We start from the raw sequence: 17,543 nt of genomic DNA, 5'->3' as shown, positions 1-17,543 counted from the left end.
AACGGTCGGCACAATGGATAAACGGGAAATAGTTACTTCTTTCTTTGTAGTTGATAGAGGAGAAATGTCAATCTTGGGAAAAGATGCAGCTAAACGGCTGGGCGTGTTGAGGTTGGGACTAGGGGTGAATCAAATAGAGCATATTTTACCTTTTCCAAAGATAAGGAATGTAAAAGTATCACTGACTATTGACAAATCGGTAAAACCAGTACAACAGCCACTAAGACGCGTGCCTGTGGCAGTTGAAGCACTAGTGGAAACTAAAATAAAAGAAGCTCTACAACGTGACATCATCGAGTCCGTAGAAGGACATAGCCCATAGATCTCACCCATTGTCATAACTTACAAGTCGAACGGTGACATCAGACTTTGTGTAGATATGCGCAGAGCAAATCGAGCGATTCTTCGAGAGAATTACCCGTTGCCGGTATTCGATTCCATCATGACAAAACTTCGAAATGCCAAGTATTTCTCGCGGTTGGACTTAGAATGGGCCTACCACCAGATCGAACTTGATGAAGAAAGTCGTCCCATTACAACATTCATAACACATAAGGGAATGTTCAGATATAAGCGTCTGATGTTTGGGGTCACATCAGCGCCTGAAATTTTCCAGAGGATTTTTGAAAATGTATTATCCAAATGCGAAAATTGTATCAATTATCTGGATGATATTATCGTTTATGGAATTACGGAACAGGAACACAACTTCGTTCTAAACAAGGTTATGGAGACATTCCTGGAAAATAACGTATTGTTGAACAAAACAAAATGCATCACGAAGGTTCAGCAGCTACATTTCCTAGGACATAAATTATCACATAAAGGAATAGATGCGGACCAAAATAAGATCAAAGCGATATTACAATTCAGACCCCCTTCGTCAAAAGAAGAAGTACGCAGCTTCTTAGGACTGGTTACTTATCTTGGAAAATTCATACCAGATTTAGCGACTACAACTGAACCTCTCCGGCAACTCACTAGGCGGGATACCAAATTTATTTGGTCGAAGGAGCATCACAGTAATTTCGAAAAACTCAAAAAAGCCTTGACGAGGCCTCCTACTCTGAGTTATTTCGATCCATTGAAGAGAACCCGATTAATAGCGGATGCCAGTCCTTTCGCATTAGGTGCAGTGCTTCTCCAATTCGAAGGCGACATACCAAGAGTTGTTTCATTCGCAAGCAAGGGTCTATCGGACACGGAACGCCGCTACTCTCAAACGGAGAAAGAAAGTCTCGCGTTGGTTTGGGCGGTCGAACGATTCTATTATTTTTTAACAGGCCTAGAATTTGAATTGGTTACCGACCACAAACCACTAGAAGCGATATTCAAACCGACATCGAAGCCTCCAGCTCGCATTGAACGCTGGGTACTACGACTACAGTCCTTTAGATTTAAAATCATTTACCAAGCAGGAAAAGAAAACATCGCGGACTCCGTTTCAAGACTATGTCAGGTAAATAATATGGGAACGACCGATGAAGAAAGTGACCACCATATATTCTCAATTATCGAACAGAGCACCCCAAGGGCAATGTCAATTACAGAAATCACAGCGGAAAGTCTGATAGATCCAGAGTTAGCAGACGCAGTGAACAAAGTCAAGGATGATAGTTGGGAATCGGCGGATAAGAATGTTTTTTTTTCCTTTCCGTTTTGAATTGACTACCCTCGGACCAATTCTCCTCAGGAACAATAAAATCGTTATACCAGCGTCGAAGAGGCTCCAAGTACTTAATCTGGCGCATGAAGGCCACCCAGGTGAAACGATTATGAAACGTCGACTTAGGGCCAAGGTATGGTGGCCCTTAATTGACAAGCAGGTCGAACAATTTGTGAAACGATGCAGGGATTGTCTGTTGGTTAGCCGACCTGAAAAACCCCCACCAATGACTCGGCACATGTTCCCTAACGGTCCCTGGGAATACCTGGCCATTGATCTCATGGGACCGCTACCGAACCAAGAACAAGTTCTGGTTGTAATTGATTATTTCTCACGATACCAAAGCGTTAAGTTTCTGAAAACAACAACGTCTGCTGTTATTATCAATCATCTAGAAGAAATATTTTGTCAACTTGGAATCCCGAAGTCCATTCGAGCAGACAATGGTAGACAGTTCTCTAGTAAGGAATTTCAGAAGTTTTGCGAAGAAAACAATATCCAGCTAGAACACACACCACCGTATTGGCCACAAGCTAATGGAGAAGTTGAGAACATGAATAAATCCTTGCTCAAAAGGTTACAAATAAGTTATAATAATAGACGAGACTATAAAAGCGAAATCAGGAAATTTATCATGATGCATAATGTAACTCCCCATGGAACAACTGGGAAATCACCGTCGGAATTGATATTCAACAGGAGGATAAGGGACAAAATCCCTTCGGTAATTGACCTCGTTGGAGAAGAAATCGACCAAGAAGCCCAGGATAATGACTTGATCAACAAAGAAAAAGGTAAAAGGAAAGAAGATGGAAGACGGCAAGTAAAGAATAGTGACATAAAAATAGGGGACAAGGTTGTCACACAAAATATGGTGATTCCTCATAAGCTTACTTCCAGGTACAACCCTATAGAATACGTAGTTACACAACGGGTTGGAAACGAAGTAACCCTTGTTGGAGATGGGAAGACAATGAAACGGCATGTACACCACGTAAAAAAGATTCCTTCGTATGAAAATGCTGAAACAGGAACCACCGGACAAGATGAAAGGCCGGAACAAATGACTACCGCCAACAGTGAGCCCGGACAACTAGAGCCACCAAACGGTCATCCACTAGTCCAGCAGTTACCCCCTAGGATAGAGCCATTGAAGCTGATGAAAAGGGACGGAATGTGGCAGCGTACCGACACCACTGCTGGAGAATGATTCATGGAAAGGTTGGATAATCAAAGGCGACTGGGGGAGTAGGAATCAAGCACCGAGCGAGTGCAGATCTCGGGATTAAGTTGGAATTGTATTGTTAGTATTTGGAAGTGAATAAAGTGTTTAGTGAAGTGTCTGCCTATCATTACACACCGTGGGTCAGCACAGTTGGTATACACATTTAGTTTTGATGAAAATACAGTTTAATGAATTCTGTATCATTGAAAATCCAAGATGGCCGTAGCTACAAAATGAGGAATTACATATTACCTTGTAATACTGAGGCACTAAATGAACTGAACAGAATGAGAAGAATTGAGTTACGAAGTTAGAAACTGAAAACGAAATAGGTAAAAATGTTTATGTTAAACGGTTTTATTGAAAAAAAATACTAATGATGTGGATAATGTACTGAAAACTAAAAAATAATTCAGACGGTCCTAGGTATCAGTCATCACCCCACTCTCCACAGCAATCTACGGTATTGATCAGATGAAAATAATAAAACATTGAGCGTAGTATTTACATATTTACTCAGGTTACGCTACGCCCAACGATTTCATTATTTTTTTACCCTGTTGAGGAGAGTGGTGTGATGACTGCTACCTGTGTTACTTTTTATGAGGACATTCCGTCCATTGATATAGAAGGATAGTGCTTTAATATTATTGAATTGTATTGCATTGTAATTGAATTAAATATTGAAAATTTGGTATTGATATCATCGAATCCCAAAATTGTTTTGCCGTTTCTTGTTATTCCAACCACGTATTGTTTTATTAAATTCAGTAGATAGCTTCAGTTACACGATGAGAAAGTGTAATGGTTTATTTATACTAAATTGACCGTGAACTTCAATCAGGCTTGGCAATTATCGAATGATGTAAATGTATATGAACATAGCGCCGAAACTATTTTTGAATTGACATTTCGAGCAAAGTACTTGAATACTTATTTGACGACAACCCTAAATATTTATCACATGCCAGAGTGTTTTGGGAAGTTAATGTCTACTCCAATAAAATTAATGTTAAATTTCCAAGTCATTAAATTCGGTTTTTGATTTTATTCTGGTTCCGCAGTTTCATCCGCAACTGCGGAAGACATCATCAAAGGTAATGTGGCAATAGTCGACGTGATCTACCTCGCTGCGATTGGCAAACTGTGAAACCTACATAACATGATCAATGAAGATTTTAAAATATTTTCAGTTTAGGGACATTAAACACGAACAAAAACTCATTTTTGAGGAAAAATACATGCTTCATAAAATCAAAATAACGGCAGAGCAACAACTACTTAATTTCAACCGCACACATGACAACTTATTTCACAAAAGGGATATAATGAAGTTGATGCTCATTGGTTTATTATTTTTTCGAACATTGACAGGACCGCACTCAAATCTAAAAGAATCATATTGATCAATAAATACATTCCCTAATATTTTCATAGTTCACAAAAAGTACAGGTTCAGTCATTATGTCAGCATGTTGATGTTCTGTGGGTACATCAATATGTAGATGTATGTATGCAATATGCATAATTTTAACTTTATCAAAAATGACGAACATCTACGTGTTTGAAATTGTATTCAAAGTTCTAGCTGAATTTTTTTATTTTCAATACAAATCATGAAATTATAAAACAACAAAAATTAATTGGCGCTCCGGGGCGACTTCATTGATTCCAGTGAAGCATTTGCTTTTTCAGCTGCAGGAACACCCGGAAAAACCTGCAGCACCACACCATCTGAAGATCTTGATCTGCCAATGCCCTCTCTTCATAAACAAAATGTAGGGTGTCTCCAGAGGCTCCAATAAATTCAATACATCGCCAGAACACTTCGTGACACGACTATCATCAAAGTTAAATCAGTTCGTTTCGTCTTTGACCAAGACGTAATAATAACTATATTCAACGCCATAACCACAGTGAACAATGACTGCATGAAGATTATAATAGTGGTCTGCTAGATTGAAGTGTTCATCTATTTCGAACCTTCGTAAGAGTTTGGTGCTTCGAACCAATCACTTTTTCTATCCAGTTTGTAATCCATACATTCGTTATGGAAATGAATCAGATATCATTAACAGGATTGCTACACTATATAGTAAATTCAAAAGTACTTTTCTGTTTACAGATGACACCACTGTTACAATCACTGGACACACTATGGATGACGTGGTAGCCAAAAGTAGTAGCATTATCGATGAACGGGTTCCAACTCGGTGACAGAGTTGTGTTCACCTTATTCAGAGGTGAGGTATTATTATTATTTTATTCCACCGTAGTGTGCGCTGGTCAGGCCTTCTCCCCGAAGCCCCGATACATTCGGGAGGGCGCGCCAGCATTATCAACAAATGACCACTCCCCACACCGTGGGGTAAGTGATCATTGGGTCCAAGAATCATGTGCCCTGAGCAAGCGCAGTGAGCCAAGAATGACATACCTTCTGCATCTGTGCGGTTAAGATTTCTGTTTTAGTGCGGCATGCCGGTATGATTTAAAGATTCGAGAGTGGAGAGGGCATTATTCCACCAAGAACTCCAATAATCAGGACAACCATCTTGACAGACTGATCTGGATAGAGTCTGCGGAGTTCGAAGAGAAAATCTCGATATTTTATCCGTTTTTCCTCCTCTTTTCTGACGATATTTGTCTCGCCCGGAGCTGAAAACTCCACGACAAATATCGTTTTGCTCTGGTGGTCGAGAAGGACTACATCAGGCTTCTTAGCTTGTATGTGCCTGAGGGTGGAGAAGCATTCTGTAGCATTCTGTCATGTAGACACTCCAAACTCAAAAGTCCACGACCTCCCTGTTCTCGGGGGAAGTACATCCGTTGAACGGACGATTTGGGATGCAAACTCCTATAGAGATGCATCATTTTTCAGGTCTTTACGTCGAGTTGATACAGCTCCTCCCGAGTCCACTTCACTACTCCAAACGAGTAGAGTAAGATTGGAACGGCAAGCATATTTGTTGCAGCAATTTTGTTCTTCCCCGACAGTTCCGATGACCAGATCTGTCGAAGTTTGTGCTGATACTTGCCGCGGAGAAAGTTCTTCACTGCTGTTACCTCTTGTGAGTGGCGTTGTTCCACCCCGAGGTAAGTATACGTCTCTTCGGCATCCAGATGGTGTAGGATGCTTCCATCTACGAGCTGCACATCCTCTCCGTAGTCCCCGCATCGTCCTCTTTTGAGATGGACCATTGCACATTTGTCTATCCCGAATTTCATACCGATAGCCTGCGTGTACTCTTCCACCACCCTCAAGGACTGATGGAGATCCTTCTCTCCAGAGGCATAAAGTTTAAGATCATCCATATAAAACAGATGGGTGACCTTGAGCCTCCGGTTTTCGGGAGTGCCACAGTTATACCCTCGAGTTATTATTATTATTTTTTTCACCGTAGTGTGCGCTGATCAGGCCCTATCCCCCGAAGCCCCGATACATTCGGGGGGGGGCGCGCCAGCATTATCAACAAATGACCACTCCCCACACCGTGGGGTAAGTGATCATTGGGTCCGAGAATCATGTGCCCTGAGCAAGCGCATTGAGCCAAGAATGACAGCCTTCTGCATCTGTGCGGCTAATATTTCTGCCTTAGTGCGGCAAGCCGGTATGATTTTAAGATTTGAGAGTAGAGAGGACATCATTCTACCAAGGACTCCAATAATCAGAACAATCATCTTGACATAGTGATTTGGATAGAGTCTGCGGAGTTCGAAGAGAAAATCTCGATATTTTATCCGTTTTTCCTCCTCTTTTCTGACGAAATTTGTCTCGCCCGGAGCTGAAAACTACACGACAAATATCGTTTTGGTCTGGCGGTCGAGAAGGACTACATCAGGCTTATTAGCTTGTATGAGCCTGAGGGTGGGGAACGAATAGTTCCAATAATTTCGGCACTTCTCGTTCCCCACAACGGATTCAATATTTCTCGGAGCGTAGGGCAACTCCGGTGTCTCGTCAGTACCGTAAGAGTACCGTAGATGGTAATTATTATTATTATTATTATTATTATCAAAGATACACGAAGCCCCCGAATCTCAAAAGTTGGATTTGCAGTGAACCGCATCTGGGAGTCTCCTTTATCTTTGACAGTCATGGTTTAAGTTATTCAAGCACATAGATGGCGTCTTCGTGAGGGAAGATGTCATCGCCTTTTCCTAAGTAACAGAAAACAGAGAACGAAGTATGCTAAAGAAAATTCCGAAGAATTTCGCATAATGTTTTGTGATTATGAACAATGTTTTCAGGTATATAGTTTTTTAGAATAAATTTCTGAAAATACAAAATTCAAATCATTTCAAATTAAAAAAAATGCGATTATATATCAGCCACCCTGTATATTCTCAACTTCTCAGAACTTTATTGTATAAAAATCTTCGTGCGGTCATTCATTTATCGGTGACAATGAGAAACTATTGTCACTGATTATGTCACTGTGGAAGATTATAATAATTATTATAGGCCGACTGGATGTAAGATTTTTTTCCTGCGTATCAAAACTGATATCATTCCCCTTCTTACCTCATGGAATAGTTCCTACGGAAAAGCAGGAAGTGCATTTATTGAAATATATCGACCGATAAGTATACATGCAGCGATATCTCATTCGCTGCTCACTCTCTTCAGCGAACACACAAGAAAATATGGAATACTCTGTGCAAGATAAGCGATAACAAAAAACAAACATTATTCTTGGGGCGATATCAGGTGGATATCAAAGCCGGCAGCCATTCTGTCAGTCGACTCGAGTCAATCTTCACTGCTTCATTCTACTTTACGAACCTTAGTACAATAAAATTTAAGCAGAAAGCAAAGAAACATGAGAAATAAAAACAAAGTGTTGTTACTTGTTTATTAGTCTTTGCTATGAATATGGTAAAAAGTCTTCGTTGCTATACTGTCAGATTAGGGAGAGAGCGGGAAAGGGGGTCAGAAAGTATCTCATTCAAAACAAGTATCTTATTCATAACATAGAAACTGTCTTATTCATAATCCTATACTAGGAATATGGTAAAAAGTCTCCGTCGCTACACAGTCAGATTTCAGAGAGAGCGGGAAAGGAGGTCAGAACATAGAAAGTATCTTATTTCATAAACCTTTACTATGAATATGGTAAAAAGTCTTCGTTGCTATACAATCAGATTTAGGAAAGAGCGAAAAAGGTGGTCAGAACACAGAAAGTCTTATTCATTAACCTTTACTATGAATATGGTGAAAGGCCTTCGTTACTATACAAACAGATTTCGGAGGGAGCGGGAACGGGGTTAAGAACGCAGAAAGTGTCTTATTTATACATGGAAAGTGTCTTATTAATGAACTTTCACTATGAATATGATAACAAGTCTCTGTTGCTATACAATCACTTTCTGTGTTCTGAAGAGAACACAGAAAGTGTCTTATTCATAACAAGTATCATTCATAACAAGTGACTTATTCATAACACAGAAAATGTTTTATTCACCAACCATTACTATGAATATGGTAAAAAGTCTCCATTGTTATACAGTCAGATTTTGGAGAGAGCGGGAAAGGAGGTCAGAATGTAGGAAGAGTAGGTATTTTTCATTAACCTTCACTGTGAATATGGTAAAGTCTCCGTTATTATACAGTCAGATTTGGGAGAGAGCGGAAAAGGGGTCAGAACACAAAAAGTGTCTCATTCATAACAAATATCATTCATAAAATGTGACTCATTCATCAACCTTTACTACACTATACAGTCAGTTGCTATACAGTCAGATTTGGGAAAGAGGACCGGAATTAATTTTTTCTCAGTTCTTTTAAATATACTGAAAACTTTGATATCTATAGTATTGTTAGTTTGCAATGTAGTTTTCAATATAGAAAATATAGACCATTCAATCGAAGATTTCAATTTCTTGGCTAATTCTACAAAGTGAGCCAGTAAAACATTTTCTGAAAATGATCCGCTCTTCTGGTTATTGCGATTATCAATACATGTTTCATATAGTTTTCTCAATTTTCTAGGCAACAAAAAAAATACACAAATTTTGTTGGGAGCTCTAAACACAGATCATTCTCTTCCCAAGCAAATAATTCTCAAGATGAACTGACAAATCAGATAATGTGTATAGCAACCCAGACTTTCCATAGCAACGGAACTGGTGATGTGATTTAAGCCGGGCTATGGAATTTAACAATTACGTCAACGTCATACATATCTATAACTTGCACTGTGAACACAATTATTGTCTATATCTAATTTTATATTATCATCTTTCCGTGAATACGGTATATTCCACAATAATAATAATAATTGGAAAATATGATTTTATATCTTATCAACAATTATGACATACGATTAGAATAAATATAATATTTAAATCCATTATATATATATATATATATATATATATATATATATATATATATATATATATATAACAATGAATAAACGAACTGATATTGATAGTCTTAGCAAAATTTACACGTACCTACTGAAATATGATAAAGAATATAAAAGATCGAGTAATTCGAGTATCCTTCAGAATTTTCCACTTGACATTGTCAGCCAAAATTTTTATCAACTGTCATTATTTAATGTTTTTCTATCTGTTTTTGAACCATTTTATATTTTATTCTCACGTTAGTATGTTCTCCATATTTATATATTTTTTACAAGATATATAATCTTATTATTGTAGTTGTCCTGACGAAGGTGTGAAATATACCGAAAGCTTGACATATAACAAAGAGTTTTCTTATATATATATATGGAAATATCTTATATATATATGGAAATATATATATATATATATATATATATATATATATATATATATATATATATATATATATATATATAAATCAAGAATGAAATAATTCGTGGACACAACACTCAAAAAATAGGGGCAAACCGCGGACACGTGTTTCTGGCTATTGGCCTCATCAGCGCGGTGCAGCCAAGTGTGAAGATGGGCAACACTTGTTTGCCGAAAGCAGGAAACAACACATACGCACGGAGTCAACAACAGAAGCCAACCGCACATTTGTGGTTTCAGTTAGAAGACCTAGAATTCCCAGGCTACATCTAACATGACCACGTAGGCAGCTATAGCTACCTGTGTGACATCCGGGTCCAGGATATAAATACAGATAGAGATTTTATCGAGTGTGTATGATACAAATCAAGAATGAAATAATTCGTGGACATAACACTCAAAAAATAGGGGCAAACCGCGGACACGTGTTTCTGGCTATTGGCCTCATCAGCGCGGTGCAGCCAAGTGTGAAGATGGGCAACACTTGTTTGCCGTTTGGCAAACAAGTGTTATATATATATATATATATATATATATATATATATATATATATATATATATATATATATATATATATATATATATATATATATATATATATGTATATATATATTTCAAACAATCGGAGAAAATTCCACGGCAGAGAAACAGATTTATTGCTTTGCCTCGGCAATTGAATGCTAACCATGACAGTACATCTATTTCTTTTCTGACTAGTTGAACAAATATGAAATTAGGTTGTTTCAAAAGTTTTGTCTGTTTTTATGAGTCTATTCTAAACTGTAATATAATTCAGTTTAATCGAAATATGCGTCATTTGAATCAGTGCACTTTTGCCAACGTAACACAGGTCGATTATTTCCGTCAGCATGGAAATCGTGTACCCGAAATTCGATGAAGTCGACGAGGGCCGTTTATGCCTGGTCCTGATTGTCCTGCTTGAAAAGATGGTGGTCGGTTGGCGATTTTCGCTTTTAGCAAGTGCCTGGATGGCTCATCAATGTCCAACTACTGTTCTGAACATAGAAGAACAACTTTCCATCCACGTGATGATCCGATCCAAATAATGATCGATTTGGTTGCGGAAAAGCAAAGAAGAACAGACCTCGAAATGTGACCTATAGGTCAAACTGGAAGAACTTTTTAAGCCCGCATATAGGAACACAGAAATAGTTTCCAGAATGGAAAAATAAACTACAGATATGCCACTCAATTAATTACAGAGGGACATGAGTTCAACCATGAATTCAAGCCCCTCCATTTCCAGAAGAAAGGTTTAAAACTTGACCTGTTAGAGAGCATGGAAATAAACAAATTCAAAAACTCTCAATATCATATGAAAGATGAAACTGAACTGAATAATTCGCCATTATTAAATATGTTCATTTTCAGGTTAGAATAGTTAAGTATAATTACTGTACTTTTGGAAATTTAATTTATTCATATGTTGGAGTATAAAATAGTTGTCATTTAGAAGTAACTTATTATTTTATGCTTGAGAAAGCTATTGTATAGCGAAACACGTGTCGCGGTTTTTGTTAAATCACTTTATAGTGAAAATCATACAATAAACACATAAATGAGTTTTAATATGAATTTTCATCAAGTATCGGCCAGTTCTATTCAATTATTGGCATAAAATGCCAATAATAAACATATTTACCTGTTTCCTAGAAGAACTATTGTATTATAATTGTTTTTTAAAATCAACCTGTTTTGTCATAATTAATCGTTTATATAATTAAGTTCTGTAATTGCCTACTGTTATATAAACAACGTGCAGCGAAACGCGTCTCGAATAAAATTTATTGTGAAAATTGTATAATTATTATCATGAGAGTATTATTAATTTTCATGAAGCAGCAAATAACTATTACACAGGGCAATTCAAAAAATTCGTTTCTGTACATGGGGATCTCGTAAACGATAGGAGATAGAGTGTCGGTTAAATTGTAGCAAAGTTGTATATTTCTTCACAATGATGTGAAGAAATCGAATATAGCTCTCATGGTTCTGGAGATATACAGGAAAAACCAAAAATCCCAAATTATTTTTTTGCCTTTATCTTCTTTATTCGCAAACATATTGAAAATCTGTCCACATTTTGCTATTGGCACTTGATATGGGCTCTCAGAATATATTCACCCCAATTCGAAATCACCTCTAGATCCTCATCAAGACATGCAACCTTCTGCTGCCGGTGAAGTTATGCATTCGCAGTCGATGTCCTGGAATCCAAATGGAATGACAGACAAGTATGCTGTCATCAGCAAAATAATATATTGGATTATTGGTCGTTGATATACAATAAAATGAAGATTGGAGACAATATTGATTCCTGGGGAACATTAGCGTTGATAGTAAAAGTATTCAAGGCATATCCATTGACGGTCACTTGCAGGAAAGCTTCTTTCAGGAAGCTGTAGAGCCATACAGAAAAATGATCCGTCAAGCCATATCATCGAAGTTTGGCCAGCAAACCCCTTTGCCATACATGGTTAAAGGCCTTAGAAATATCATACGCAACGGCTCCATGTTTCTCGATTGCGTTATTCCAAATATGGGTGACATATGATAGAAGGTCGCTTGTTGATCTTTGTTTCCGAAAGCCATATTGATGATCTCTCAAGATGTTAAAGCCTTCTAAATATTTAAGGACTGTGCACGAACGTTGTTAAAATACATTGTCTCTCATGAAATACAGATGAACGTGACATACGCGCGCATTCGCTCATCAACAACGTCTTAACGCATAATTTGCAGGTCGTTTTCATCGCCTCCATAGCAAATGCTTTAGTAGCGGAGTAATGAATAATTTTAGAGTAGCTGTTCCATAGGCATATACAGTGTGCCCGCAAAAAAATCTGTTTAAAATCTGTTTATTCGTAGATCAACTGTCGCCCCCATACGAACTACAACTCTCAGAAGTTGAGAAACTTGTGCGAGCTAAGGACTAACGAGGTCTTACCTTTCAACGTGTGATTCCTAACACGGTTGCAGAATCATCCCAGCTTCAACCAGATAAATTCTCTCGAGAAACATATCTGGTCGAGGCAGTATGACAAAGTATGGAATAAATTTGATATTTCCAAAACCAATGGTCGTTTTACAAAAACCTGAAACACGTCGATTTTCAATTTTAATATTCTACATTTTACAACAAAATTTAGTTATACAGGGTGATCCATATTAATGTGATGACGTCATCGGTAATTTTTTTAAATGCAACACCCTATATTTGGTGTCAGTTTTAGATAATCCGTAACGAGCTGATCCCGAAAAGGTATGATACTTGAGGTCTAACGGACATAATTTGAAAGATGTGCGCTCAGAAAATAATTGTTATTGATATTGAATAAAAGTAGAAATGTATTGATTATTTTATATTTTTTTCTAATTATCAATTTAACAATGGGATAGTAATCCAGTAATAAATACATGACTTTATTTTGAAAGTTCGAACTGTAGTCCTTGCTGTATTTGACAGTAATCTAAACGTTAAATAAATTGTTGTTGAACCTTGTTTATAGTTTCTTGAGAAATATTGTTTTCTGTTAGAATACTCTCTTTTGATTCTTGAATATTTTCTGGTTTCATTTTATAAACAATATTGTTCAGATGGCCCCACATAAACTAATCCAACGGATTTAAGTCTGGTGACCTTGCTGGCCATTCAATATGTTCACATCTACCAATCCATCGGTTCGTAAATATTTGGTTGAGATACCTTCAAACATCTGCAGCATAATATGGAGGCGCACCGTCCTACTGAAACCATAAACTTTCATCAAAACTTCCAGGGAAGTTTTGATGAAGTTCCAGGGGAATGAGTTAATTAAAGTAGGTACAAGAAATCTCCTTAAAAACTGAAGGTATGTTGGCCCGTCTAAAGTACCGTCGAAAAAGTAGGGTCCGATGATCCTGTTTCTTACAATGCCAGCCCATACATTTACCTTTGGCGGGTATTGTGTATGGGTTTTCTTTGGCCCAGTACCTACAATTCTGACGGTTGACCGCACCATTTAATGTGAAAGTGGCTTCATCAGGGAATTATATTTTTTACGAGGAGACGGTCCCGATGACAGTTATCCATCATGGCTTCACAAAATTCTATTCTTCTATTTGGATCATACTCTTTTAATTCCTGTAGAAGTTTGATTTTGAAGGGATGCCATTTTTCCAATTTTAATACTTTATGTACAGTTGTTTTACTGACATCGAAATTAAGAATAACCTTAGGAACAGAAGTGTGCACATCTTCATCAAAAGCAAGTAGAACATCTAGTTTTGTATCATCATTTACAGAAGGAAGACCTGATTTGCGTGCATTTACAACTGTACCAGTTTCTCGAAATTTTTATTTCAATCTTAATTGCGTTATGCATCTTTCTGGATATTTTTCATTAAATAAGTTACACACTCTCCATAGCCAATAATCATAAATATTTCAATTCTTTGATTTACACTTAAATTCATTACTACTTCAAATCAATTCGAAGCAATACTACAGAAAATTCACGAATTAATACAACTACTATACTATTCAATAGTTACTGAACGTCAATCGAAATAATGACATTTCACAAAAAAAAACTAGCCGCCTAGTTATTTGAAATTAATAAGAAATACTTGTTAGCACGGTTACTGTCAACTACAGCAAGGACTACAGTTCGAACATTTAAAATAACGTCATGTATTTATTACTGGATTACTTTCCCATTGTTAAATCATCAGAAAATAATATAAAATATTCAATTAATTTCTACTTTTATTATATATCAATGAAATTTATTTTCTAAGAGCACATCTTTCAAATTCTGTCCGTTAGACCCCAAGTATCATACCTTGTCGGAATCAGCTCGTTACGGATTATCTAAAACTAACACCAAATACAGGGTGTTGTATTTAAAAAATGACCGATGACGTAATCACATTAATATGGATCACCCTGTATAATGAAATTTTGTTGTAAAATGTAGAATATCAAAATTAAAAATCGACTTGTTTCAGATTTTTGTAAAACAACCTTTGGTTTTGGAAATATCGAATTTATTCCATACTTTGCGGACACACTGTGTATTTGAGTCGGGTGAAAAGTGAAAAATGTAGTATATATTTCAAACCTTCAATGTTGTATGCTTTTATGTATATGGTGAGCAACAAAAAATACGGAACATTAATGATTATTAGACTTTTTTAACATCCATATTTGTTTTTATTTTTGAATTCAGATTGAATTTTTCAATACTTTATATGCAAAGCACTTTTCAATATTTCACATACCTGCTCAGTTCATCTGAATAAATTAGGCATATTTGAGATACTTTCAATTTTTTTTAATTAGAAACAATCATACTTGAAGAATATGAATTGATGATAGATCCTCTGTGTCTTAATCAGTGTTGTTATTAGTAAATTATACTTATTGTGTGAATTAAAACGACTACTTGAGTTTTCTCTCCAGTAAAACATATGAGCAAATGTGCTTTTTCTGTTAACTAAAAGATTATTATTCTTAATTTAAGTATATGACGTTCGCAAATGACAGAAGTTTAAAATCATTGATATATAAATTCAAGAACGAGAGAAAAAATGAAGCTGTTAACTCACCAAAAACCATCTTTAGGAAGAACATTTGTTTTTGTTAATGAAAATTACAAACTTGCATCAAAAAAAAAGTACAGTACACGCCACGGTTGGTGGCGAGCAATCGCGCAGGTATAGATTCTCCTAACTAAATTACTATTGGATTACGATAAGCCCCTTGCTAGCCAGTGTCGAAATTATAGTTAGTTTTAGTTAGGGTAGCGAATGGAACATGACTTTTTTGTAATTTCTTTTCATATTTTATTTAATATTATAGGTAGTAGTAGTTCATTGAAATGTTATATAATGATACTTATCCAAAAATAAACTTTAATCAGTCACTATTTGAATACACTGCACTGCTGCTTGTATTGCTCTCGTTATTTACTTTTATAACCACTGAATTTACCTCTGTTTAAACGTCTGTGAATGGTTAATTTTCCCAATATTTCCACTATATATCTACTACATGTCGGCAAAGATTTTGCCATTCTTCGGAAGTGATTTGATCAAACTCGTGCTCCGCCAGTTTCCTTACATCTTTCAACTTGAAAGTTACATTCATTTGAGATACGTTATTTTTGACAGAAGCCCAAATGAGTTCAAATGGATTCAAATCTGGATGGTAGGGTGGAAGTCGCAAAACGTTATGTACGTGTTCAAGCAGAACTTCATCAAATTTGTATCTGAGATGATGCTTTTTATTTACATTCATTTGAGATACGTTATTTTTGACAGAAGCCCAAATGAGTTCAAATGGATTCAAATCTGGATGGTAGGGTGGAAGTCGCAAAACGTTATGTACGTGTTCAAGCAGAACTTCATCAAATTTGTATCTGAAATGATGCTTTTTATTTACCTTGATCAACTCGTATGATTCAAGTTTGAGTATGTTAGCCTTTCTAGAATTTTTGTTGGGGGTTGGATTAATTTGAACATTACGGTATGGAGATTACCGAATTCACAGGTTAATTTAGGATTAACTATCCTTGTATCATTTACCATAATTTTCAGAATTCATTTCTGAATGGTCAACTCCTAATGTTGTACCTGATTTAAATGTGAGCCGACAATAAGGTATAAAGCACATGTCACCTCCTGTATGGACATTAATGGGTCTTGGTCACTTCGCAATATTTTTAATTAACCCTTTGATTAATTCGTCCGTCCAGTTCTTGGTCGCTGTTAGCTATGAAAATAATTGATTTTCTGTAAATATTTGATCCTCAATGCTCTAATGTCCATTTTCTCTATCAAAATGTTTCTATTATTTTCAGTCCTTCTCCATTTGAAACCTATTTTCGTTAAATTACTATGGAGAGATAAACTTATGGATGCAGCCGTTACTACGTGATAGGAAATCATAATGAAGAAAAGAGAATTGAAACTTTCTATGTTTTTTAACACTTTTATTTGTAACTTACGTTACTGCAGTTTCGTCCTATAAGGAAATTAACATGTATACATTATATGTTTACGTTACATACAATACATAATGTATACATCTCTAACAGGAAGCAACTTGTGAGAATGAAAGAGAACAACTCCAACTCCAAATTACGAAATATCAGAAGTGGCGTTCTACAAGGTTCAGTCCTTGGGCCGATATTATTCCTATTATATATGAATGACTTAGCCAGTATTAATATACAGGGCCAGGTCACAATGCTTGCTGATGTGGAAGAAGTCTAATTTTGAGTTACTAAAATTAAAAATGGAAGATGATTTGAAGAAGGTAAAACACTGGTGCGACTCAAACCATCTCTGCTTCGGAGCAAAAAAACTAGCCTTCTAACCTTCAAATACATTCATGAACCTTTTGTATTTGACACTACAACCATTTAAAACAAACTCTGTTCTAAATTTCTTGACACTGAAATTGATAGTAACCTAAAATTTCACATCCACATCCAAAGTCTTAAAAGGAAACTGGCATCGGGCTGTTTTGCAGTGACGGTTGTGTCTGAGGAACTAGGAATGAGTTAGGTGACATTTTTTTCTCTAATCGAATCACACCTGCGATATGGTATTGCATTTTGGGGTTATTACAGCAAGCAATTGTTCGATTCTGTTTTCGTCCTTCAGAAACGAGCAGTCAGATTCATGTCAAGAGCTAAATACACCGACCATTGTGAACCATTCTTTATAAAACACAGAATTTTGACTTCAATTTCCATTTTTATACTTGAAACTTTATGTTTGGAGCATAAGCACAAGTCCAACGTCTCCGATAAGCCATAATACTCGTCAAATAATGAGTAAAAACTCACCTCTTCCCATCCC

The sequence above is a fragment of the Leptinotarsa decemlineata genome, unplaced genomic scaffold, assembly GCF_025532065.1.
Source record: "Leptinotarsa decemlineata unplaced genomic scaffold, Ldec_3_MD MMD2_tig00026328_RagTag_RagTag, whole genome shotgun sequence".
In the NCBI taxonomy this organism is placed as follows: domain Eukaryota; kingdom Metazoa; phylum Arthropoda; class Insecta; order Coleoptera; family Chrysomelidae; genus Leptinotarsa; species Leptinotarsa decemlineata.
Note: the sequence above shows the minus strand (reverse complement) of the source record.